This window comes from Ictidomys tridecemlineatus, chromosome 12, assembly GCF_052094955.1.
Source record: "Ictidomys tridecemlineatus isolate mIctTri1 chromosome 12, mIctTri1.hap1, whole genome shotgun sequence".
Taxonomy (NCBI): Eukaryota; Metazoa; Chordata; class Mammalia; order Rodentia; family Sciuridae; genus Ictidomys; species Ictidomys tridecemlineatus.
Window position 1 is genome coordinate 91,380,789 of NC_135488.1, and position 27,709 is coordinate 91,408,497.

Sequence of the window (27,709 nt, forward strand, 5' to 3'; positions counted from 1 at the left end):
GGCACCGAGCTGGTGTGCCCCAGCCTCCTGCAGTTCTGGGTCCTGGGTCCTCTGAACCTCAGAACCCTGACCGCCTACAAGCCGCGCGCTGGCGGCCTCTGCCGCCACCTAGTGGTCGGGTGCCGGATCACGCACAGGAGCTCGGAGACCTCCGCGGCGGGGCCGCCGCCCTGGCGGTGAGGCTCGCGGGCGGGCGGCGTGGCTGCCGCGCGGTACCCAGGTGACTCTTGCGCATTCCTGCGGCGCTGAGCCCACTGGCCTGGTCTTCCCCGGGGACGAAGCAGGGCTGTCCCGAGGCCTCGCAGTCACAAGCCCGAGGCAGACGCGTCCTTCTTCTTCTCCGCGTGTCGCAGGCCTCCGGGGGCGCATTGCCGGGAGCGCGATGGAGACTCCCTCCGCCCGCGCCTGGCGGGTCTCCAGCTCCCGCCCCTGCCTCCTTGGTAGCCGAGCCAGAACTCCATCTGCCATGAGGCGGGGACTCCGTTGACAAGAGGCGTTTTGCCTACGGACTTCAAAAATGGGCGCTTCTACATCTCCAAGTACTTAAAATCGGTGTATTTATGTACATAAGCCGGTGTGTATTTTTTTTGTAGCCTTCCTTTTTGCCGGAAACCATATTAAAGCTGTAATTACTTTATTTAATGTCACGCCTCCCCTTGCAATGAGCCATCCTGGGCCTGTGAAGAACACAAGTGTGATGCGCCTCAGCGCTAAGAAGTCGTCAGTGAGCAGGGCCAGCCAGAGGGGTGGAGGCTGGGCGGGGTCTGAGGCCTTCTCCGCAAAGCCTGGCACCCCGAGGCTGCAGACAAGCCTTGCTCTGCTGCTGGAGGAGGACTGCACAAACGTAGACGTGGAAGAGAATCTCTGGGCTCTGCCAGGGGGCACAGTGTTCCTGGTGCAGAAGGGGCAGCCCCCATCAGAGCAGGGGGCTAGTTACCAACTTTCCTTCTCCCATGGTGCCAAGAAGATGGGTAAGGCCTGCGGAACTCTCCACTTGTGCAAGGTGAGCCTGCAGGATTTCATTGGCTACCTGAGGTCGGGGCAGCTCTCTATGGCAATGCTCCCTTCCTTTCCTGTGGGTTACATTGCCATCCCACTAAGCACATCCTGAAGGAAGCTCTTCTCTGAGCCCTCCTCAGCATGCAGGCGACAAGTCACATGCTGTTCCAGCACCCCCAAGCATATGTGGCAGGTCCTGGATGTCTCGGAGAGAAGGCACCCCTCCAAGGGAAAGACCAGTCTTATGATACTGCAATAAGGATCCAAGTCCAAGGAGGATTCCAGGACCAAGGACTGCACTGGCCAACTGGTTTACTTTGTAAAAATTGTGTTATTGTGTTTAAGGGCACATCTCTCCACGAGGAAGCCAGGTTCTATCTGAGGGGTAAAGCCATTTGTTTTGTTACTCCACCAAGGAGGAAGAACGTTTCTCAAATTCACATCTTTGATCTGAGCAAGAAAACTTGGATAGTCAGAGAATGAGTGGTCTCATTCGACTGGAAGTTGAGGATGCCAAGATTGCCAATGAGGGAATTGCTGGGGGTTGGGATGGAAGATATTTTGCTCCAGGTAGAAATGAGGAAGCCAAGGAGGGTACTAAAAACTCATGCCACATCTTTTGGGCAAGGGAGTAGCTCTCTTAGGTAGTCAGTGAATTGGTTTAGGATCTGTGAACTCTGGGGACAAATTAGTTATTTTGGAGCCAAGCTTCATGCTGGGAAAGCCACTGAGGCTTAGCAGAGCCTAGAGCAACCCAAAGAGTGAAAGAAGGAGTAATGTTTACACCCAGACTATCCCATGGTCTGTTTGTGTCCCCTCCCCCGATTCTATGTTGAAATTCTAACCCCTAAGGTGATAGCATTACAAGGGCGGGAGCAGGGGGGCGTTGATAAGATCTGGCAAGTCCATGGTGGTATGGTATCAGACGCAGAGGGGTCCTTTGAGAAGTGATTGGTCATGAGGATAGAGCCCTCATGAATGGGATCAATGCCCTTATAAAAAGACTCCAGAGAGCTAGCTTGTCTCCTTCCAGCAGGTGAGGCTACATGAGAAGATGTCTGCCTATGAGGAAAATTCCCAGTACTTGATCTTGGACTTCTCATCCTCTAGAAATGTGAGAAAATTATAAATTTATGCTGTTTATAAGCCATGCTCTCTATGATTTTTTATGGCAACCTGAATGGACTATGAGTACAACTTTAACAGCATAGTTATTGTAGTGTATTGTGGTTGAGATGTGGTGTCTCCCAGATGCTCACATGTGAGACAATGCAAGGAAAAACAGTTGGATTATAGCCTTAATCTAATCATGAATTCATCCCTGATGGGATTAACTGAGTGGAAGCTGGAAGAAGGTGGGGTATGGCTGAAGGAAGTGGTTCATTGGGGCCAGGGCTATAGGAAAAATAAAAAAAAAAAAAATATATATATATATATATATATATATATATATATATATATACTTATTTATTTAAATTTATTTTTAAATAAATAAGTATATTTATTTAAATTTGTTCTTATTATTTATTTAAATTTGTTCTAATTAGTTATACATGACAGTAGAATACATTTGACACATTGTGTGCAAATGAAGCACAATTTCTCATTCCTCTGGCTGTATATGGTGCAGAGTCACTCCAGTAGTGTAATCATTTATGTATATAGGGTAATAATGTCTGTCTCATTCTACCGCCCTTCCCATCCCCACAGCCCAACCCCTCCCCTTATTCCCCTCTGCACAATCCAAAATTCCTTCATTCTTCCCTCCCCTCTCCCACTATGGGTCAGCATCTGCTTATCAGAGAAAACATTTGGTTTTTGGTTTTTAGGGATCTGCTTATTTTCACTTAGCATGATATTCTCGAGTTTCATCCATTTACCTGCAAATCCCATAATTTCATTCTTCTTTAAGGCTGAATAATATTCTATTGTGTAAAGGTACCACATTTTCTTTATTCATTCATCTCTTGAAGGGCATCTAGGTTGGTTTCATAGTTTAGTTATTGTGAATTGAACTGTTATAAACATTGATGTGGCTGCATCATTGTAGTATGCTGATTTTAAGACCTTTGGGTATAAACTGAGGATTAAGATAGCTGGGTCAAAGGTGGTTCCATTCCAAGTTTTCTGAGGTATCCCCATACTGCTTTGCATAGTAGTTGCACCAGTTTGCAGTCCCACCAGCAGTGAATGAGTGTACCTTTTCCCCCACATCCTCACCAACACTTAATATTGCTTGTATTCTTGATAATTGCCATTCTGACTGGAGTAGTTTTGATTTTCATTTCTCTATGTGCTAGAGATGATGAACATCTTTTCATATGTTTGTTGAGTGATTGTATTTCTTCTTCTGTGAAGTGTCTGTTCAGTTCCTTAGCCCATATATTGATTGGGTTATTTGTGGGGTGTTTTTTTTATGCTTTTTTTTGTGGGGGTGGGGTTGGGGGTGGGCCCTAGGGATTGAACTCAGGGGTGCTTGCCCACTCAGCCACATCCCCAGCCTTATTTTGTATTTTATTTAGAGACAGAGTCTCACTGATATTTGTTTAGTGCCTCACTTTTACTTAGGGTGGCTTTGCACTCGCGATCTTCCTGCCTCAGCCTCCCCAGCCACTGGGATTACAGGCATGTGCCATCACACTTGGCTGGTGTTAAATTTTTTGAGTTCTTTATATATCTTGGAGATTAGTGCTCTATCTGAGGTATGGGTGGTAAAGATTTTTTTCCCCATTCTGTAGTCTCTCTCTTTCTAATTCCTTATCACCAAGTGAGCTGCTTCCCTCCACCACACTCTTCCTCCATGATGTTCAGCCTCACCTTGAGTCCCAAGGAATGGAACTGGTCTTTATGGACTAAGACCTCTGAAACTGTGAGCCCTCAAATGTTTCTCCTCTACAGTTTCTCTGGTTGGGTCTTTTAGTCTCAGAGCAGAAGAGTTGACTAAAAACATTGGGTATTGGTGTGGTGTGGATTTGCTAACTGAAGTGAGAGAACCTAAAGGCTAGGGATTAAGTCAGGGCTCTTTGAATCATCAGACCTTCCTTTTTTGACATCTCCTGATCCTAAACCTTGCAGGATCTAGGTATCATTTAATTTAGGAAATATTTTGTTTTTCCTTGTAATCCGTAGTTTCACCAGGAGCCAATAGAAACACTGGCTCAAAAGGAAAATGCAATGTTTTGCTTGGTTTAGTAGAAGCACAGCACTCAGGCCAAGAGCTATAATAAACTCATTGTACTATGCTTACTCTTTGTTGGATGTTAAGATTAGTTTGTTGGAAGGAAATGGAGGTGGTTAAATGTTGCCAGCCCTCCTTGCTGGAAGAGCTTCAAGTTTTCTTTTCTCCTTAAATGTAAGTCCAGCCAAAGGCAGGCAAAAAGCCATGCTGGCCTCCTTTGACCCGCCCCCCACCCCTCCGTGAGAAGGCCTGGGTAAATAGCCTATAGCATTCTCTCTAGGCCAACCACAAAGTATCTCTTTTGCTAGGCCTCATCTTGGTCCTGCTAATAAGTTCAGGTGCCTTCTCCACTCAGGGGGCAGCTTCTGTTATATTTTGACAAGACCAGAGGTGTATGCTTGCAAGGCATAGATAAGAAGGAGAGTGGAAGAGGCCAGAGAATGTCCAATTCTGTACCCTTGGCTAGGCATTTGCTGCCTTCTCAGCTAGGGTGGATTAAGGGAGCCTTTAGGTCCCTTTGTGGCTACACTGTGCCATGACAGAGAGATGCATGATCTGCTAGAATTCGGTTAAAGGGCATCCTGGATCACAGGCCTGGAAACCAAGAAACAATAGAAGAAACTAGGGGTGTTTGGTTTAGAATAATGAAGATTTTCAAGGACCAATGTCCCTTTAAATATTTACAATGTTTGTGGAAGAGACACTATTTATTTTATATGGGAGTAAACAGCAAAATTGAGATGGACACGGGGGCTGGGGATGTGGCTCAAGCAGTAGCGTACTTGCCTGGCATGCACGCGGCGCTTGGTTGATCCTGAGCACCACATACAAATAAAGATGTTGTGTCGGCCGAAAACTAAAAAAAATAAATATTAAAAAAAATTGAGATGGACAAATAAGTTGCTAGGAAGCAGGTGTTTGCCTCAATATTAAAAGTAGCTCCCCAGTGGGTGGGCTGCCTCACGTCCACCAGTACCCAGAGCCCTTGGTCCTGGGAAACGGGGTGTGGCCAGAAAAGGGCTGTCCTCTCACCCACCACCAAATGCACCTCTGTGGGGAACCTGGCCCTAACCCTGCTCCTGGGTCGGGGGTTTTGTTCAGAGCAGAGCTGGTTCCTTGCTGGGATCTATTGAAAGTCAGCCCTCAACACAAGGGTTTGTAAAGAAATAAAATATGTTCATTTTAAAACTAGTTCACTGGAGATATTTAAAAAGGTGTTGCTGAACATGTGGCAGTGCACGGGGAAGGCTCATTTTAGGTAGAAGGCTGCCCATTTCTACAATCCCTTGCCCCAGGCTATCTGGGATAGTTCTGTTCTCAATATTTTGTCAGTGGCTGCATCTATAAACAATTATATGTCCCAGAAACTCCAGGAGACTTATGTTCATTCCACACTTCCTAGAAGGCCTCTTGTTTTCTACAAATAGCATTAAAATGTTTGTCTATAGGGCTGGGGATATAGCTCAGTTGGTAGAGTGCTTGCCTCACATGCAGAAGGCCCTGGGTTCAATCCTCAGCACCACAAAAAAAAAAAAAAAAAGAAAAAAATGTTTGTCTAATAGTGTCCTGATTTGTGGCTCATGCAGCCAGCTTCAAAGACTGCGCATTTATCAGATAAGATTAAGTAATTATTTTAGATTATCCATTGAAGTGGTAGCAGAATGAGCAGTAGAACCAAGATCTGACCTCTCTGGACATTATCTGAGATTTTTGAGAATCCTGGGTCAAATGGGGCTGACTTTCTGTGATGAGTTAGATCTGTTTAGCTCTGTCTGCCTCCGTTAGTCCTTCCCCTTAACACATTTCCTTAGTGCTCACTTTTCTCTGCTAGTTTGGTTTGACCATGGTGCAGTATGAAATGAGACTGAATTTGCTATGGAAGTGAGCTGTTATTATTCTGGAGACGAGCTATCACCTTTGCAAGGACAAACTCTGGTGTGATTAAATGTCCTATGCTAGTCCTATGTGTAAAGAGTTGGCTGTTGCTTTAGAGGCTGTAAGTCCTTGAGGGCAAGGAGCAGATTACTCAGGATCTCCAGGCAGCTAATAAGACCTTCACCCTGTGGGCATTTGATAGTTATTTGGTGCTTGCTTTTTTCCTCCCATGTAATTCTCAAGATTCCGTCATCCAAGGAGCCTGTTCCACCTTATTGAGTTCAAGCTCAACTCAGGGATAAGGCTTTGGGAGAGGAATAATAGGCTTCCCACATGTCTCCGTTTTAAGTATAATGAGTTGATCTGAGAACCTAGATACCATGGTGATAGATACCATAGAAATGAAGAGCAGAGAAGTGGAACAGAAAGGACAGACCCAAAACATCTGGGGTCTGGAAGCTGTGTTTTTGTGGCACTGATATTTATTTTTAAGTCAATGCTATTATTTATCACATCCCTTCATAGCCTCTGTCCTCCTGGGAACATAAATGCTTTCTGCTTCCTTTTGCTCTTGGGTCTTGAGAGGAGTAGAAATGCTGCCTTCTGCAAAGAAAGGTGCATATCATTGTCACTGTTCCTTTTGTGTGTGTGCCACCTGATGTTTCATTGCATGTTTATGCACATTACTTTTCTGATTTGAACCTATATCAGGGGCAGACAGTATTCACCCATTTTTTTCTGATGAATTTGAGGTTCAGGGACTAAGTAACTTGTCCAGTGTCACATGGAAAGTGAATGACCAGAGCTAAACTACTGCTTCCTGTTTCCTCGAGTAGACCTGCCTTTGCTGTGACTGTACTGTGCAGTCATGGGAATTCCAGGGAGGCTGGACTGATCCTCTGGAGTGCTCAGAATGCCTGGAGAAGCAGCTGGCTTATCTGCACAAAGCTTACGGGATAATGCGGTCAGCTGCAGAAGAATTTTACTAGTTTTATTACACAAAGGCACTCTACTTTCTAGACGGACAGCATTCCAAACAGCACCTTGCCAGCTGCAGTGAACTTTAGGGCTCTCAGCTTAATCTGCCTGTGCTAACCCAAACACCAGGCTTGAGAATGGCTGCACAGCTGCCTTCATCTCCTCAAAGTATCATGGGACAGACTGAGCTCAGACTGAGCCAAATGCAATGCGAAACAGAACCCTGGGCATATGTGAGCACGTTCCCACCTCATCCCTAGGATTCTCCTTCAGGCACGTCTGATGCAGCTCAATAGCATTACCTACAGGTCCTGCCACTTCTTGACTCTGGACCTTTGCCTCTACTTCCCCCTCCCTCTCCCCTGACCATTAATCTTTACTTGGCCAAATCTGACCTACTCTTTGAGGGTCAGTTCAAATATCCCTGCTGCCCCTCCACCAAATTTTCTGATTCCCTATTATTGAAAATGGAAAGTGATCTCTCCTCTGACACCTGCTAGTCACAATAGGACTAGTTTCAGTGAGGATTTAAAGGTGAGGACCCATGGTCTGTCAATTCAGAGAGCCATCAGTAAATCCCCAGATGGTAGAGTCAGCCAGATGCCTCTCCCCTTTTAGAGGGAGTCAGAAGCCTCTCCCTCCAGTCAGCAGCTGGTATAGAGGATTGACAGGGAAGGGTGGACTGGTTTCCACAGAGGGGAAATTTACTTACATTCTTGAATCCAAAGAATGGGGTGAGGGATCTCAGGGAATTTAAGACAAAAGAGAAGTGTTTGCAAGAAGGGAGCTGTGTTCAAAAGGGTTGTTTGCTTAGCCCTCTGACCTGTTGCCCTGCCCTTGGGGTGAGGGGCAGGGAGAAGAGGATGGGAGGGAGATGGTGGGGGAAGGGATATACTACCAGGAGAGAAGGTCCAGTATGGGGCTCCTGAGGGGTGTGGAAGATGGATCCACGAAACAATTTCTCATTTCTCCTTCCTCTCACCTCCCAGCAAACACCATTTTGCTTTCAGTTTTAGGTAGTATTTGCCCTTTAGTGATTGGCTTATTTCACTTGGCATAATGTTAATGTTCTCAAAGTTCATCCTTGAGGTAGAATGTGTCAGAATTTCCTTCTTCAGCCATAAGCAGAACAATAGTCCACTGTGTGGATATATTGCATTTGGCTTATCCATTCACCTGTTGATGGACAACAGGGTTGCTTCCATCTCTAATTATGACTAGTGCTGCTATGAGGAGGAGGAATGTGCAAATATCTGTTCAGAATCCTCCTTTCAATTCTTTTGGATATGTGCGCCTAAGTGGAACTGCGGGCCTTTCATCGGGGCACTAGTTCAGTTATCAACACTGCTGGGTGCCAGGCACTGTGATTGGGGGTTAGCTCCACTCCCAACAAGCGCCTTCCTGCAGGGGAGGTAAAAATGATGGCAACTTCAATTTGATGAGTGTGCCCTTGGCAAATGGTTACCTCCCGTAAGTAAAAAGGCAAAGAAGGGTGCCTAGCCTGGCCCAAGGGAGGAGGTGTCTTGAGGCCATTTGGCACCTGGCCTGGTCTCCCCTTAGGACAGCCTGCCCTCTTCACCTTTTCAGATCCCAGTGGTCACCATCTAGAGTCTCCCAGAAGAGGGCGCATCATTGCAGAAAGAACACTGGAAACCAGGATCTTTTGCTTTGTTATTCCTCATTAACATGTTAATGGCTTGAAGGTGCAAAAATAATTCTAAATGACTCCCAATAAACTTTATTTCTCTTGGAAAACTAAAAAAAGCAATATACATGGCTCACAAATTTATTCTAAAATTAGATGCTAAAACCCAAGAGGTGGTCTGGGGATGTGGCTCAAGCGGTAGCTCCCTCGCCTGTTATGCGTGTGGCCGGGGTTTGATCCTCAGCACCACATACAAACAAAGATGTTATGTCTGCCAAAAACTAAAAAATAAATATTAAAAAATTCTCTCTCTCTCTCTCTCTCTCACTCTCTCTTTAATAAATAAATAAATAAATAAAACCCAAGAGGTATTGTATTTAATAACTTTGTGTTTCATATGTACAGGTCACTGTTCTAAGCACTTTGCATGTTTTTAACTTAGGCTCATAGCAGTCCTATGTGGTAGGTGTTCGTATCCTTTTTTGCAAAGAGGGAAAATGAGGCATAGGGAGGTTAATAACTGACCAGGGCCTTAGGATAAGAAGTATTAGAGCTGGAATTAAATCTCTAGAACCCACGCTGTTGGCCTCGAGTGGTGTTTTACATGCCAAGAAAGTTGTTCCATTTCAACCCACTTGATCAACCAGAATATTTGTTACAAAGGTCATTACCTCTAAGGCTTCAATTCTTCACTTGCACTTTCTGAGAAACTCAGACTTAGGTGTGCCATATCAGGCTTAGGGTCCTGGCCCTAGAAATATCTGTAGGGGCTCTTAAAGTCACAACTTAGCTTCTGTTGCTAGATGCCAGGGAACCATGCTTAATGGCTAACTTAAAAATTAAAAATAAATTTTAAAATCAATCAGTAGATACATAATAAACATAGAGGGAGAAACCTGACTCTAAGTGAGAAAAGGTTAAAACAAGATAAAACAAAATGTAACTGTAATACCCAATAAAATAAATCATCATAATAAATCATAACCATAATATAAAATAAACTTTAAATAGTATAACTCAATAAAATCATACTCAAAATTAATAATTTCTTGATAATATGCTAATACCGGAATTCAATCTTCTTTGTTATTTCAAAACTCTTTTTACAGTTGCCTTTGGTTTAGGTCTTTTCTAAGCCATAAAAGAATCGCTTCATTTTAATTTTTGTACATTTTATTTGTTGAAGAAACTGGGTCACTTGTCCCATTGAATAACTAGGAAGACTGATAAACATGGCTTTAGAGTTCTTTGTGCTCTTTTTGTCCCTAGGCTCTATCCCACTAGGGGTGTTCAGTTGAAATACTATGTTTTAAAGTCACTTGAAATTATTCTTCTCACTGTGATTATGAAATCAACTTGATATAGTGTTAGCTTCGTTTGTCTCCATTTGATTTTTATTGAAGGGGGCTGCCTTTTCTAAATACGATTTTGATTTTCCAGTACTCTAAAATATTCACATGGCTGAAAGTAAAAGCTATAAAAAAGATATAAGCAGAGAAGTTTAACTTCCATGTCTCTCTTCTCCATTCAGCTGTCAGCCTCTTCCTCATCATAGAGCTAATTAAAAAAAAAAAAGTTTAGTTTTACCCTCTGGTTGTTTATATGTATACATTCTCATATTCCTCTTTCCTTTCTAATAAAGAAAGATAGCATGCTGTACTCTTCTGGCATATTTCTCACCTATCAGTCTGCTCTGGGGACCATTCTTATTCTTTTTATAGCTGCACAGCAATTCATTGTGTGTATTCTCTATTATTTATTCAATCAGTCCCCTACTGGTGAAAATTTGTTTCCAGCCTTTGCTATTACAGATAGTGCTGCAGTGAACAACCTTGAGCACATGTCATTTCACAATTCTGGTAGCTATATTTGGGTTAAACTCCTAGAACTGTGGTTGTTGGGTCAAAGGGGAAAAGCACATGTAGTTTTGCTAGACATTACAAAATCCTCCTCCACAGAAATTGTACCATTTTGAAATCTCATTGGCAATTTAGGAGAATGACTGTTTCCCAGAGTCTTGCCAACAGAGCATATTGTCAAGCTTTTGCATTTTTGCTTACGCAAAAGATAAGAAATGGTTTCTCAGCATACTTTAAATTTGAGACCCCTTAATGTGAGCAGTGGTGAAGTTATTATCGTTTGCTTTTCTTTTTCTGCAAAATGCTTCTTCATATATTTTCTATTGGGTTATTGCAGCTTTTCTTCTGAGAAATTCTTTTTAGACTTTGTCTGTTTTACAATTTGCAACTATTTCTCCCATATTTTGTCTGACTTTTGATTTTATTTAGGGTGTTTTTATATTACCATGGAGCCAAATTTATTAATATTTCATTACTTTTATTAGTTATAGTTAGGAATGATTTTGCTTCTCTTAGGTTATAAAATATTTCACTTTTTCTCATTATTTGTATGGTGTCATTTTTACATTTATATCTTCGATTCATTTGAAATTAGCATGTTTAGTGTGAGGAATGGATCTAATTTTTTCTTTTCCATGATGTGTCCGTCCAATTGTAAAGCATGTGAATTTATCTCTCAATGGAGCTCCTATAAAAAATAGCTATCTGTCCATCCATCTGTAATCTCTCCATTTAAAAGTTTGGAAAGATCTATCCTAAATTTTAAACACTGGTTGACTCTAGATGGTGAAATTATGAATTTTTTCTATGTTCTGTTTGGTTGTTTTCCCCATATAAGCAGACGTGCCCTGTGAAGCCTGGGGCATTTGTTTCTGAGAACATGTAATGCAAATATGATGAAGCCCCACTGAAGGTTCGTTTTTTATTTATTTTTTTTTTTAAAAGAAGTTTGTCCATCATTCATACTTAGGAACTCAAACAGTAAGTGTTTGAGAATCTGCTGTGCTCCCTGAATCATGCTATGTGTTGGAATAAATGAATAAATAAATAAAGCACGGTCATCTGGACAGACATCTAAAAGGTCAAGTCAAGTAAACTTGAGGGGCATGGATGTTATGGAGAAAGTTAAGTATGGTGGCAGATTAGGAGGGGGAAAATTAATAGGAAAGAGAGATCTTGGTGAGCTGGTGACCTGAGAGGCTTCAGGGGGAATGTGTCTTTCAGTTAGTCCTTGAAGTACGAATAGGATTCATTTATTTATTAAATTTTTTAAATCAATTTTTTATTGGTACATTACAATTATACATAATAGTGGGATTCATTATTCCATATCTGTACATGTACATAACATAATTTGATCAATTTAATTTCCTGGTACCTCTCCTTTCCCTCCCCCTGATTCCTTTCCTCTACTGGTTTCCCTTCTAATTTCATAACATCACCTCCTTCACAATTTTTGTTGGCTGAAGTCCCAGGGATTGAACCCAGGGGCACTTGGCTACTGAGCCACACCCCGAGCCCTTTTTAGTATTTTATTTAGAGACAAGGTCTGAGTTGTTTAGCACCTTGCTTTTGCTGAGGCTGGCTTTGAACTTGCAATCCTCTTTGGCTCAGCCTCCTGAGCTGCTGAGATTACAGGCGTGCCCCACTGTGCCTGGCCAAAATGTTTTGTTTTTTTTTTTTTTTTCTCTAGTTTCTCCTTATGAGAGAAAACACATGACTCTTGACTTTCTGAGTCTGGCTTATTTTGTTTCACATAATGCTCTCAAGTTCTACTCATTTTCCTCATAGGATATAATTTTGTTCTTCTTTATGGCTGAATAAAACCCCATTGTGTATATATACAACATTTTCTTTACCCATTCATCTGTTGATGAACACCTAGGCTGATTCCATAATTTAGCTATTGTGAATTGTGCCGGGATAAACGTGGGTATTTATGTATCTCTAAAGTATCCTGGCTTTAGTTCTTTTGGATAAATACCAAGGAATGGTACAGCTGGGTCTTGTGGTGACTCCTTTTCTAGTCTTTTGAGGAACCTCCATACTGATTTCCTTAGTAGTTGTACTAATTTACAACCCCATCAACATTGTATAAGTGTTCCTTTTTCTTCATATCCTTGCCAACATTTGTTATCATCTGAAATTCTTGACAGATGCTATTCTGATGGGAGTGACGTGAAACTGGAATAGTTCTGGTTTGCATTTCTCTGATGGCTAAAGATTTGGAACATTTTTTCTCATATTTGTTTGACCATTTGTTTTTTCTTCTTTTGAGAAATGTCTGTTTAGTTCATTTGCCCACTTAATGATTGGATTTGGGTGGTAAGTGTTTTTAGTGGTTTATACATTCTGGTTATTAGTCCTCTGTTGGAAGAGTAGCTGGCAAAGGTTTGGATGAACAGGATTTAGGATGACAGTAGAAAACAGAGGTGTATCCAAGGAAGCAGAGTGTAGTGAAGGGGGAATGGGAAGCCCTGAGGGAGTTTGGGGGACAAGGTAGGCAAGACCAGTCAAAGAGGAGATGCCTTGAACGACTGGCTGTGTTCACTGAGGCAGGAGAGCAAAGGTTTCTGCTCCTGTTGAGTGGTGAGGCTCTTTTCAGTGGCTAGGGGCAGGGAACTTCTCTGATTCTCTGAGGACCCAGTTACCCTCAGGGACCTTCCCCAGGGAGCCCCTTTCTGGGGGTGAACTGCTTAAGGATGCTGCAGCTTGCCGATGCTGAAGTGGACAGGCATAGACGCTGTCAAGGTTTGGATTTGATTTTGCTCTATTTAATCATTCTGTTTGTGGCTGGTGTCCATGGTCTGAGGCCCTGTGAGTCTACAACAGGACACAGCCCACCTGCCCTCCACAGAAGGGAACACACAGCTGCCCGATGCCTCAGGCTTAGAGGGGCTCCTGCTTAGATCCAGGTACATATCTTCCTCCTTCTCCAAAACAGCCACCTGACCACCTGTTGTACACTTGAGCCTCATTTCTTTGAGTGCTAGAGTAAAAGTAAAACAAACAAAACCTTACTTTTCAGTTATTTGTTTCTTTATTTTGTGGTGCTGGGGTTTGAACCCAGGGCCTCAACATGCTAAGCAAACACTTTACCCTTGAGCTACACCTCCAACCCTCAGTTACTCTTTTTTTTATTTTGTGTGTGTAAATTGGTGGGGGATGAGAGACTTTGAGATTCTCTCTTTTTGGGGGGACTTCGCCACTTCTGTAGGCCTCACATCCATGCCTTTCCTCTGGGCTACCCCTAATTGCGAAGGGTCCTTCCACATTTTGAGGTCTGCCACTCCTGGACAAGGAAACGTTACTCCAAGTTTCCCCAGAGGGATTTCTTTAACTCCCTGGGATAATCTATGCCTGTTTTTAACAGCTCCCACTGTGTCTAACCTAAAACTGTCATGCTGTAGAACTGGGGAGTGCCTGAACATTGCCCTTTCTCTCCTAATTACAGACTCTTGTGTTTACCCTTAGTGGGTTACATGGTGGGTGAACAGGGCAAGGGCTCTCAAGTCAGTTGGAACCCTGGCTCTGTCACTACTGGCTGGGTGATCTTGGGTAAAGAACTTGGTTCTGAGCCTACTTTTGCATCTTAGCCGGTCGTACTGAAGATGAAACAACACAGGCAAATGGCTTGACTTATGGTCAGAATGCTGCAAAAATTAGTTCCTTTAATATGTTCGAGAGCCTCTATTGGTGTAGGCCTCACTCTTCTGTGTTTGAGCCCCTCACCATACCTATCACTTTAATTGTTCTCCTGTGTGTGTGTGTGTGTGTGTGTGTGTGTGTGTGTGTAACTGGGAATTGAACCTAGGGAGGCTTTACCATTGAGCTACATCCCAAGACTTTTTTATTTTTTTATTTTGAGATGGGAATTCACTCAGTTGCCCTGGTTAGCTTCAAACTTACAATCCCTCTGCCTCAGTCTCCAGAGTAGCTGGGATTACAGGCATGCGCCAGGCTTGGTCCCCCTCGTAGAATGCATCATTGTCTACTGAGGCACTGGACTCACCTGGAAGACTCTTTTGAGCTTGCACAATGGAATATCAAGGTGTCTATACCGAGAACTGGCTTCTAGGCTCAAGGAGGCTGCTCCTGGGAAAGAGTAACCCCCAGACGCTGCCTGCAGAAAAGGAAGGGACAGAAGCAGCTGTGTTTACAATCTTGTCCTCAGTTACCTGACACCAGGCTCCATGGGAATTAGCAGAAGGCATCTCGAATTTCAAGGGACATATTTCTATCTGAGGTCAAGCTAAGCTGTCTTCTCCTTTCACAGACCTGCACCACGTCCTCCCATAAATAAGTGACACGGCTTCCTTGTGGAATGTCCTACACAGACAGCACACCTTCCTGCGACAGGAAGAGAACTGGGGCAGCGCACAAGGGAGAGAGGTAAGGCTCTTGTGAATTAAACAGGGCACACATGGCTGGTCAGGAGCCAAGTCATTACTGTCTCTCCTATGCTGATTTCCCTTTGGAACAGTCAGGAACTATTTTTCTCTCACCTTTAGTCCTCTGTAGTGCCTCTCACAATCCCTTTGATAATCAAGATGGTGGTACACAAAGGCAGGTATGCTGATATCTCCCATCACCTTATTGCAGGGTCTCCTGGTGTTCCAGCATTCTGATGTTCCATAACCAACCTCAGACCCAAGTCTTCAGGCTGCTTCCCCATCTCATGTTCTGCTGGGGCTGATTTTAGCCATCACCCTACCTCTAGTACTTCTTTGTGCCTCACCATCTCAGCACTGAAGTGTTAATGAACTAATTTAATTAATGTTACCAGGTTAAATGAGAGAAGACCAGAGATCTTCCATTTGAGTTTCCTATGTAGCTCTAGACACATCATCCCTGATGTTTTGGCTCAATAGCTCATTCAAATGCCATGAAATAAATTTTTTTTAAAAAAATCATGTTTATAAGCAATAAGCAGAATACTGTGAACCAATGATTGGGACCAGTACTCTGATCAAATATGGCATAATCATAGGTATTATTTGATGCCTTTTAAGTGATATTTTATGCTTCCTTTCATCCCCCACTACAATTAGCCATTGAGGAAGAATATCTTTCAATCTGATGTTTCTATGATAATATAAAGCTTCTGATAAGTCATCATTTATTTCTTCAAAATGTAGAATAGTGGTCTTCCGAATATGCCCCTAGAACCAGAAGATCAATATCACCTGAACTAGGTAGAAAAGTAAATTCTCACGCCCACCCCAAACCTGCTAATTAGAACTGGAGGGGGGCCCAGCCATCTTCATTAGAAGATGCCCTCTAGGTGGTTTTGATGCACACTCAAGTTTGAGAACCACGGGTGTAGAGTAACCCCTTAACCAATTAATAGTCTATTGCCTGTTTCAGCTCTTAGCTCTGTCCTGCCCTTTCTCAGTTTTCCCTGAGAAAATAAATTTTGTGTCAACCTCATCTCTTTTCCAATCAACTTGCCTGTTTTTTTTTCCCCCCAGAGTAGTAGTGAGTTGAAGTGGGAAAAAGCAACCAGGCTTAGGAGCAGCAAGAGATGCAGGGTAACCTCAGGGGTGGTGGTAGGGGAACCTGTGTGGCCCAGCTTCAAGCAGGGGTGCACCTGGGATTAAGACTCACCCAGTTTAAACTTCACCAGGAGGCATGGACATTTACTGTGCCCATGTGGGCTGCTGGGTCCCATCATGGCAGAAGCAGATTCCTTGCCTGATCTCCTCATTCATTTGTGGAATAAGGAGAACTGTGTAAGCATCTTTTGTTGGTGTCTGGTCTGATTTTAAAGTAGATTTAAAGAACAGGACTCATCATCATAGGAAAGGTCTGCAAGGGTACAGCCTTTCCTCTGACAAAGTTAGGATTAATTAGATTAAAAAAAAAAAGTTGGCATGAATTCTGCCCAAAGGAGGTGTTTAGAATCACAATGGTTCCCACTGACTGGATGTTTCTTGTTCTCTGTGACCACACTGGCCATTGGTACCTGGGAGACACCAACAACTTCACTACACTTGCTACTCACAGTTCTTTGGGGAAGATACTGTAATGGGTACCTAACCCAAGCCTGGATGCAGAATAAACTAGGAACACTGTCATGAGAATTAGTGCCTGGGGAAGGGAAAATTCCCTTGCCCTTTCTAGTCAGCTTCAGTCATCTCCTAACTTTTGGACTGTCAATGACTTCCCCTAGGGTCTAACTACTTTGCTTTGAAGTGTAAACACCCCTTTGAAGGCTCGGGCCCAAGGCCAGAGATTTATGGAAGGCCTTGTAAAAGGAACCAGTTCTTCCCCTTAATGGCACTCTACTCTTCCCACCTGAAACCCACGCACAACTACCTATCATTTATATTAGAAAAGGTATAACACTAGATAGTCTAGAAATGTTGTGAACATCTGGTGATGAGCGCTCAGAATTTGGAGTCTGATCTTTGGGCCCGCCCACATAAAAAAGTTTGGAGTTATCCTCCTCTCTGAGTGCTGTTTGTGGCAGTCTGTTTTCTGTAATAATACCGTTATTAACTTTATTTATAGATGTGGAGACTGAGGCTCAAATAGGCCAGATGGGCTGCTTGTTAGAAAGGGATAGAACTGGTGCTGAAATTAAATAGCCTCAAATGCCCATGTACTTCAATGGAATTTTACTCAGCAATAAAAGAGAATAAAATCATGGCATTTGCAGGTAAATGGATGGAGTTAGAGAAGATAATGCTAAGTGAAGTTAGCCAATTCCAAAAAAAATAAATTCTGAATTTTTTTTTTTGATATAAGGAGGCTGATTCATAGTGGGATAGGGAGAGGGAGCATGGGAGGAATAGACAAACTTTAGATAGGGCAGAGGAGTTGGAGGGGAAAGGGAGGACATGGGGTTAGAAATGATGGTGGAATGTGATGATCATTATTATCCAAAGTACATGTATGAAGACACAAATTGGTGTGAATATACTTTGTATACAACCAGAGATATAAAAAATTCTGCTCTATATGTGTAATAAGAATTGTTATGCATTCTGCTGTCATATATAAAAAACAATATTAAAAAATTTTTTAGTTTTATTTTTTTAGTTGCTGATAGACCTTTATTTATATGTAGTGCTGGAAATCGAACCCAGTGCCTCACACATACCAGGCAAATGTACTACCGCTGAGCCACAGCCCAGCCCAAACAATATTTTCTTTAATCCTCACAATATCCTTGTGAGTTAGATGATATTCCCATTTTAGTGAAGAGGAAACTAAAGAAGGAAATGAGGATATGTAAGATGTTAAATAGCACAAAACTGGTAGAAGGGCTTAATTATTTTATTTGTGTACCTCAGGTAATAACTCTACCTGTTTTCAAGGTGTAAAAAAAAAAAAAAAAAGCCCATGTACTTAACCATCAAGCCAGGCTCCCTCCCTAGGGTCCAAGGGGCAGAATCATCTTTTATTAGTTTTCCTTGAAACCTCCTCCTTCTTCCCCTCCCCCTTCTCCTCCTTCTTCCTTTCCTTCTTGTCCCTCTTCTTCCTTCATTTGTTGACAGGCTTTCCTCCATCCCAACTGAATGTGTAGTTTCAGATGTCTCTTAGATATTGGTGGTGTTGGTTTTGGGGGCACATTATAGGTAAACCATTGGTTTATGGAGCCTAGTGCAATAATTATCAGGTGCTTTTGGATGAGTGAGTCACACTCCCCAAGGAGTTGCTTCAGAATCTGAGCCTAGCTTTTTCAACTATTCTCTCCTGCTCAGATTCTGAATTCCTTGGGGGCAAAGGCTGGGTAATTGGTCCTTTATTTTTGTTGTTGTTTGTGGAACTGGGAATTCAAAACCAGGGCCTTATCTATACTAGCAAGCTCTACCACTGAGCCATACCCTCCAATTCAGGTGACTGTTCTTTTTGAGAGGGCCCCAGTAAAACTTAACAGTAGGCCAGTTTGGGAAATGTTAGACTTTTTTTCTTGCATTTCCGTATCACCTATCTCAGAAGCTCTCTGTGGAAATCCTAAAGCTAAGGGTCCCAGGACCAAAATTTGAGAATTCTGCTCTAGAATGCACATCCTCAAACTTGAACATGCAACATAACCACAGCCTGTGAGCCCCACTCCCAGGGCTTCTGGTGCAGTTGGTCTGGAGTAAGCCTGGGAATTTGCATTCTAAGGAGGCCTGAGGTGGTGCTGATGGTGTTGGTCTGGGGATCACAGTTTGAGAACTACTGAGATAGATTATTCTGTTCTCTTTCAGATCAGAGATTTTTCTTCACTTTGAGCTACTGTGTGTATAACTATAACACTCAACATGCTTCCTCATAAATCATCAGCTTCCTTAATTAGTACAGAACTCTGATTTTGCAATGTATAGTACTGTTTTGTTTACTGTTAAAACTGGGTGCTTGGCAACTTAGGTCCTAGGTGTTAACTTTGTGAACACAGGAAAATCATTTACCTCTCTGACATGATTTTCCCCTCATTTGTCTAATGTGACACCTTCAGAAGAGAATGAAAGAATAAATTGTAACATGTCCCAAAGAAGTTTAAAGTTTCAGGTGTAAGTGCTGCCCATTAACCTTGATCTCTAGGGAGAGGAGGGAGGTGGTTCTTGGTCTTGGTTTGTTCCTAACATTAAGGATGAAGTGGAGCCGATGGTCAGGTCTCCATCTCTTCATCTGTTAAATTCAGGGATTGGCTGGATGGTCTCAAATATCACTTGCAGGGATTTCAATCCAGACCTCAGCACCTAGATTAGCTTCATTCTTAAATCAGTCTACACAGAGGTCTGTTTCTTCTCTTTAGGTGATAATCTAGATTTGGAATGCCAGTGTTCCATTTCAAACATTACTGTGCCCATGTGGGCTGCTGGTATTCCAGCAAATGGGGAGAAGAAGTGGGAGGGTCATTTAACATAAAACAAGGCCAAACAAAACCAAAAAACAAGCAAAACATGAGCTGTGGTGCCTGTGGAGCAGCCCTCCCTACTTAGGAATGTGTTCTCAGAAGACTTTCAGAGGGGAGGTGATCGCTGTGTCCTGTGAAATCATATCAGTAACCAGAGAAAAGATAAAATTTCTTGACTAGCCCGACTCATGTCAGTTTTTACCCGGGAAAAGACAATCTCTGAATAATAGAAGTACTATAGTCCTTATTTGTCTAGCTCCTATACATTCTGTATAAAAAATGTTGTTCTACAATCCCACCTCTGTTTTTCTTGTTGTTGTTTTGCAGTGCTGAAGGTCAAACCCAGGGCCTCCTGTGTGCTAGGCAAGTGCTCTACCACTGAGCTCTACCCCTGGCCCCTACCACTATTTTTGAAAAATTTATAAATAAATATACATTCATTAGAGGTCTGTGTGCAAACTTGTTTTCCCTGTGGGCTGTGTGGTCTCAGCAGTTTGGAGACCACTTCTGTAGATAGTGATGTTGCTGATTAACTCAAGGTACTTTTGGTCAATTGAAGATAGAAATTGCAAAGAGGCAGACAGGACCAAGTGATGAGGCTTTATTAGGGCCATTGGTGGAGGTGCTCACTGTTCTGCCCCAGGAAAGCTAAATGGTAGTCAGGGTCTGGCATTTTGTGGGGTAGGGTGGAGTTGCAGGAAAAATGTCTCACAAACTTCAGAGGTAGTTAGCAGCTCCTGAAATGGGGCACTAGTGGAAATATCTTTTGAAATTAGCTTATGCCATGAATGAAAACCTTGGCAGGGATCAGGGGTGGGGATGAGGGCCTCCTTATTCTCTCAATGGGATTTCAGGGGCTTTTCATTTCTCCTCTGCATATTTAAAATATATATATATATTTATAAAATATATATATATATATATATATATATATATATATATATATATATATAGCAGTTTGAGTCCACAGTACAATTGAGTAGGTTCAGAAATTTCTCATATATCTCTTGCCTCCACACATGCATAACCTCCCCCACCAGAATGTGCCCTCATCATACTTGATGAGCATACATCATTATCATCCAAAGTCCACAGTTTACATTGGATTTCACTCTGGTACTGTACATTCATTGGGTTTGAACAAATTAAAAATGGCATGCTGTCACCATTATACCATCATATACAGTATATATTCACTTTCTAAAAATCCTCTGCTCTGCCTATTCATCCCTCCTTCTCTCCCCAACTCTTGATAACCACTGATCATCTTATCATCTCCCATAGTTTTGTCTTTTCAGAATGTCATACAGTTGGAATCATACAGTATGCAGCCTGGACACAGGTGAACCCAGAGCACAGGAAACAGGTCATTCCAGCAGATGAACCAGTGAGTACAAATCCCTTCTGCTCTACCCAGTGATGTAAGCTTCACAAGGCCCTCAACCTGTCAGCCAGCCTGGAGAAAAGAGGCAAGGCTAGAATTCCTATTTCTCCAGGGAGGAAATTCTGGTTCCGAGAGGCCCAGAGAGTCTCCTACAGTCCTCTGGAAGGTGAAGAGAACCAGGATCTCTTTCTGCATAAGCCCAGAGAGGGACCTAGGTTCCCAAGAGCTCCTCAATGAAAGGAGAGACCCAGGCTTGCACTCAGGATTGAGACGGGTGAAACAAGGGACTCTCACCCAGAGCCAGGCACAGCAGGTCCTGACCTAGAAACATCTGTCTCTCGCTGGAGGTCCTGGGACATGCAAACCTCCTCCATCCTAGTTAATCCTTAACAGGAATTTATTAGATCGAATTCCAAAGTGGATGATCCAAGCTAAACAAAACTAGAGCCTGCATGGAATACTTGCAAATTTAGATGCTTCTCCACACTAGCTTATAATTTGCAAGTTGCATTAAGAATTGTGTAAGAATTGCTTTAACATTCATTGTGATTTTTCTGTTTGTTTTATGAGTTCTTTCACTTATAAAGGGAGAGCTCAGTCCCGATGACTGCTTCCTGGCTGGGAGCAGCAGGCTGTTGGGCAGCAAACCTGGGTGGGCAGCTAGAGGGCTGCCACTGCACCAGCTTTAATCTGGGGAGCAATTTTTGGGTGTTGAGGAATGGTATACATAAAATATACTCAACTATGAAAATGAAATTCACTGACAGTAAGAATATTTACCAATGACTACGAAAATTATAAGGCGACTGTTGTGCAATTATAACTGTCTGATTACTTGTTCACTGCTGTACCTAGACTATAAGATACTTTCTGATGTTTTTTTTTTCACATATTTTTGTCTCTAAAATTATTTGGTGAATTAAATTATTAAATGCAATTGATGACCGAAATGACTCATCTGGATAAATTTTGGTTTCACCTTAAATCCGTCTTGTAACACAACAGAAAAGTATGTAAATGAATGGGTTGACTGAATAAATAAATGATGCAAACAGTGAGACAAATAAGAAACAAATACAACAGTAGCCTCTTGGCCTCCGTGGTGGAATGAGGCTTGGGGCATCCCCTGGTCTGAACAGCACTGGGTTTCCTCAGGATCTGTAGTGGTCCAACCCAGTTTTAATGGGGATCAAAGGACTGAGATCCAAGTCATCAGCTTGACTCACAAAAGAACAAGGTGTTCTTTGCCTTGAGGCCCAGGCTGCGGCATAGAACCAGATGCTAACAAACAAGTCCTGGCAGAATGATGGTGTGAGCAATTTATTTTCTCAGGAATCCTGATTTCTGAAACTATGTTTCATGTCCCAGGAGCCTATTTCTATGAAACATGAGGTGTCTTGTGTGTCACCTTTTCCTTTAATTTTCTTCTTCAAATATCTCTTCTATGGTATCCTGTGCTGCTCTGGAGACATTGGGTAGGAACTGGTTACCCTCATTGAAAGTACCTTCCAGGGATGGAGACTCTCATTGTGAGACATGACAGAGTACCAGAGGAAAAGGCATTTCTGGGGAGATGGGCCACTGGTAGTTGTTCCTCCTATGGGTCAGTGTTTAGATTTTTTTTTTTTTTTTTGTGGTACTGGGGCTTGAACACAGGACCTCATACAGCTAGGCAAGTACTTTCCACTGAGTTATATCCCCTACCCTTTTATTTTGAGGTTGGATGTCACTAAGTTTCCCAGACGAGCCTTAAACTTGTGATTCTCTTGCCTCAGCCTCTTGAGTAGCTGTGGTTGCAAACATACACCACCGCACCTGGTGGGTCAGTTTTTTATATGCCAGACGCCAGACCAGGTGCTATAGAAGATGGAATGCAGACAGATACAGATACCCGCCTCCAGAACCTTACAAATCCATGGAGGGAGCAATACAAAGGTATACACAGATTGCTAAACTAAACACAATAGAATAAGAACAATCATTTTTTTTTTTGTCTAATGATTTGCTGATGCCTCTAAAATGCCTCTTTTGCTCTCTTTTCTTCTCATTTACCTTTGTTTCCTCTCTACCGTTATCTGATTGCACTTTCCAGCTCGTGGATGTTACACAGAATGGCAGTTCCTATAAAAAGCAAGAACAATAAAAACAATAGCTTTCCAGGCAATTCTTGTTAGCAGGAAAGCACTGGAGACTGGAAGGATCGTGTGGGTCAGCGAACTATTGCTCCAGGCAATTGAAATGATTAATTTATCCTTGAAAAACATGTGGTTGGGACAGCCCAGGAGCCAGGTTAAAAACTGTGTGCTTACCTAAGGCTTGAGACTAGGTTTCAGGACAGGAGAAAAGTAATGACCCGGGGGTCCAGATCAGCAAAGGCTCCCAGGAGGCACACACACACAACTTCTTGTGCTGGTCTGTATCTAGCACTTGTCTTGGTTTCTTCATTTGAAGCCTGGCCACAGTATCTGCTGTATCCATAAGGTTGTCCTAAGCATAAAATGAGCGAACACATCTTCATAAATTCTATCTTGCTCACACAGCATGGTACTTACTGGCTGTCTCTCATTTCAGGGGAATTCACATTTCTTGGTTCAGTGGAAAAGAAGTGAGATTGGCAAGTACCCAATGCCCCATTAAACTAGAAAAGTCACTCAGCAGTTTCCCCACTGTCCTTCCCAAAACAGTTTTATCAGGCAGCCACTCAGGTGTGAGGTACATGATTTAATTTAGACTCAGTCATCTCAACAACCCTTCAAGGATGATATTTTCTTCTCCCTTAGAGGAAGAAACCAAAGCTTAGAAGAGTTCAGGAGGCCATGCCCGAGTTCCACCCAGACCTGTCTGACTCGGGGTACATTCACTTTTCACTCTGCCCTACTGGTGTTCAGCTTTGATGGATGTGGAAATAGAACCTAGACCTTTGCATGGAGCCATCAGGTCCCTGTATGCTCTGGAGAGACGAGAGAAGAGGTAATAGGGAAAAATCACCTTGCCTCAGGACCATTCTGTGGGGACAGCTGGGACCCAAGACCAGCCTGTGCTCAATAAATGAGCATCAGTTCCTCATCCTCCCCCCCCCACTTCACCATCACTTAGGGTGACCCCAAATCTGACAATCCACAGAACACATCTTCCTGGCCTTTCACGGGGCTCTTTGCCCAATTACCCTTTAGCAATCAGGCCAGACGGACGCTTCAAGTGGAAATCTAGCTGGGGAGCAGCTTGAGAGCTCAGTGCAGTGTTTGGAGGGCAAGGGGCAGGCTTCTCTGTAACTCCCTTTCTTCAGGCAGTGCAGCTTCCTCTTCTGGCCTGCTTTCTGATGTCCCCAAGGCCTTTCCAAATAGGCGGAGTGGAAGGATTGTGGATGTGGCCAAGCAAGACACACAATCCTCCAATCAGGTCAACCAGGCAGCCCCTTGTCTAACCTGCTGGCTCAGAGCCCTTTGCCTGGAGATCATTCTGTTTTGTAACAGTAAAGCTGACCTCAAGCTAGGCCACGCAGCCTTATCTCAACAAGCACTGCAGCCACCTCCCAGGAGAGTTCTGTCTTGCTGGCAGGCCTCCAGAAGGGGGCGTTGCTGTCGCATATGTCAGTATGTTCAGGAACAAGCTGTAGCGGTTCAGCCAGGGAGTTGGCGAATAGATTCACTCCTGCGTGGATTGGATTGGCTAGATAACCACGAGTGTGTGCTGGCTGATGGAATCTCCCTGGGTACAGAAGTATCAAAAATTTCTAAAGATGTGCCAAAAAAGAGCCTCATAACATTTATAGGAGAATGCAGCAGTTTATTAGATAGATCATTATACAAAAATCAATTTGCATTTTAATGTGCCAACCAAAGTTAGAAAGCAAAACTATTTACAGCTAACATTTATAAGAGAAACAAGAGTTATAAAGGACCAGAAATCAATCTGAGATTAAATGTATTTAAAACAAACTAAAGATTGATAAGAAAAAGATGAACAACTCAAAATTAGGCAAAAGATACGAACAGATGATTCACAGAAGAAGAAACCCCAAAGGCCAATAAATACCCTAAAAGATGTACATTCTTACTAGTATAGTAGTCACAGAAAGAAAATTACATCAAAGTGAGATATCATTATATACCTAAGAATAAAAAACCAGAAACATTTGTGAAAATTGGAAAAGATATGAGGCAACAGGAACACATATGCTGTTGGTGAGAGTGTAAATTGATGCAATCATTTTAAAACATTTTTATTTGTTCGTTTTTAGTTACACATGACAGTAGAGGGTATTTTGACATATATACATGGAGTATACTATCCCATTTTTGTGGTTGTACATGATATGGAGTTACACTAGTTGTGTATTCATGTATGAACATAGGAAAATTAGGTCTGATTCATTCTAATGTCTTTTATATAACCATTTTTTTAATAGTAATTTAGTGATAACTCATCTAGTAAAGCTGTGGAAATACTTACCCATCAATTCCACTTAAGAGACTCTCTTATAAGTTTTATATGTACATAGGGATATGTAGAAGAATACGCTATAGAATTTTTTGAAAGGAAAAAAAAATCCCAAACAACTTAAATGTTTAACAACAACAACAACACAAAGATTGGATAAATCGTGCAATAAACACACAACAGAGTAATATAACTCTGTGGAAATAAACAAACCAAAGGAAAACTTTCCACATGGAAGGAAAGTAAAAAAAAAAAAAACAACATTTGGCTGTGACAAGTCCATTAATATTTATTTTATTTATTATAAGAAGTAAAAGAGAGAGAAGGAGAAGGGGATGCTTGTTTATCTTTTAGGTGATAGCCACAAAGTTGGCCAAGTGTTTTTGACATGATTTGTATTGGCTGCGCTAACTTCTGAAGGAGACAAATTAGGTTCTTGTAAATCCTTCATCTACTAAAAACAGATGGAAAAGTCATTTGTTAACAGTTTTTTTTTTTTTTTTTTTCCTCATCAGTCCTGACACCTGTTGAAGGGGCTGGATGTTTGGTGGAACTCTCCTAAATATTTGCCTGGTCTTTGGAAGTATGCAGGGGAGGGAACCTTGTCCCCAAGTATGCAGCTGCGCTGGGACCTGCCACACTGGCCCCACCCTTTGACCCAGCATGAGGATGACTGATGTTCAGCTGCTGCCTCATGTGGCGGTCCTGGAATGCTTATTACGTCTCAGGCATCTGTCTGTAGCCAGTGGTGACATTATAGACAGTGGAGTGCAGCCTTACTGCTGATGTGACCTGAGAAGGGGAAACCTCACTTCTGAATCCTCACTTTGGAAACCTTCCAGGCCGCTCTGCCAGGGCCTTATCCCCAGTTGCCTTCCTGATCCGAGACCAACTGACAAACAATGAACTGTGTAACCATCCCTTCCCTTTCCATAGGAAAGCCTCTGTCTGCTAAATTAGTCACCACACTCTCCAGCCAAGCCCGACAATAGGTAAAAGGTGAAAAAGTAGAACCTGGGGCTAGGGCTGGAAAAAAAGAAAGTCACCTTGATCAAGTTTGGTCCCAAAGATTTTTCAGTAAAAAGGAGGGCCATTTTATTTATTTATTTATTTATTTATTTATTTATTTATTTATTTATTAATTATTTTAATCCTACTCTGGAAATATTTATTGAGCCTTGCAATATACTAGTGGAACAGCAAAGCAGATTTGGATCTCATTCTCAAGGTGCTTGAAGAGCAAAGAAGACGGACATGTGAACAGGCAATTATAACAGGAGGAGAAAAGGGCTCAGACAGATAAGGGCAGGGTGTGATGGCACTCACTGGGACCACTGGAGATCTCCACCTGGAAGCTGGAAAATGCTTTCTGGGGAGGTGACATCTCATCTCAGACATGAAGATCAAATGCCTTGTGTAGGAGTTGGAGAGGAGAAGCTGCTATTAGGAAGTAGAGAGAGAAGCTTCCAGACAGAGGAAATAGTAAGAGCAAAGAAAGATTCGGTGCCCAAGAGCAAGGGTAGAAGGAATTAGCAAGGCCAAGAATGGTCTGGACAGGGGATCCTGGGGATGGGATACTCGGTGAGGGACTGGGAATGAAGGGCATTCTGCCCCTCCAGGAGTCCACTGGAAGAGGAGGCCTCCCTCTTTCCCTGTCTCTTTTCTCCTCTCTCTTTCCTTATTCCCCCTCATTACACACTTTGTGATTCTCCTATGCAATTGGGCATGTATTGGTGATGAGAAATGATGGTGGCAGTGTTGCTGGGAAGAGCTGGATGGTAGGGAGAACAATGGTCCCTCAAAGGGCTCCATTTCCTAATCCCTAGAACCTGTGAGCATGCTACCCCATTGGGCAAAAGAGACTTTGCAAATGGGACTAAGTTAGGATTCTGGAGATAAGGATATTAATTATTGTTATTATTATTAGTTTCTCTGGATGAGCCTAAAAAACAGAAGATCAGGGCCAAACAGAAATTTGATGATTCTCTGCTGCTGGCTTTGAACTGAACAAGTCAAAGAATGCAGGTGACCTCTAGAAGCTGGAAGCTGCAAGAGACATTCTCCTTACAGTCTCTAGAAGGAACACAGCCTAACTGACACCTTACTTTAGGACTTCTGGCCTTCCAAACTGTAGGATAATAAATTTGTGTTGTTTTAAGCCACCCAGTTTGTGACAATTTGTTATAACAGCAATAGCAAATGAATATAAGGTGAGCAGGTTCAAGAGCGATTTAGGAAATAATTTGACTAGAAGGCAGAGCTGAGAGATGGATTTCCAGGTCAGGCTTCAAAATGAGCTGAGAACCATTCCCTGAGCTAGGGTGCATTGGAGAGAATCTGGGGATATTTGATAGGATATTCAGTTTTGGACGTGCTAGGTTTGAAGTATCCCTGGGGGTTTAGCCAATAAGCACTTGTCTGCTGGAGGGAGACTGGCCTGGAGATCAAGGTTGTGCATGAAATTGGAGTCGTGGCTCAGATAATTGGGCAAGAGAGTGAT

General features: G+C 42.6%; 1 long non-coding RNA gene across 2 annotated transcripts; it reads left to right on the top strand.

Moving 5' to 3' along the window:
- LOC120884898 (uncharacterized) lies at positions 1-21,719 on the top strand. 2 transcript variants are annotated; one of them, XR_013429047.1, is made up of 3 exons: positions 1-2,113; positions 14,811-14,926; positions 20,670-21,719. It is a non-coding gene; the product is annotated as an uncharacterized LOC120884898 (long non-coding RNA). The 2 variants fall into 2 exon arrangements; XR_005727309.2 differs by having other exon boundaries at positions 2-1,003.
- The last annotated feature ends 5,990 nt before the right edge of the window (positions 21,720-27,709 follow it).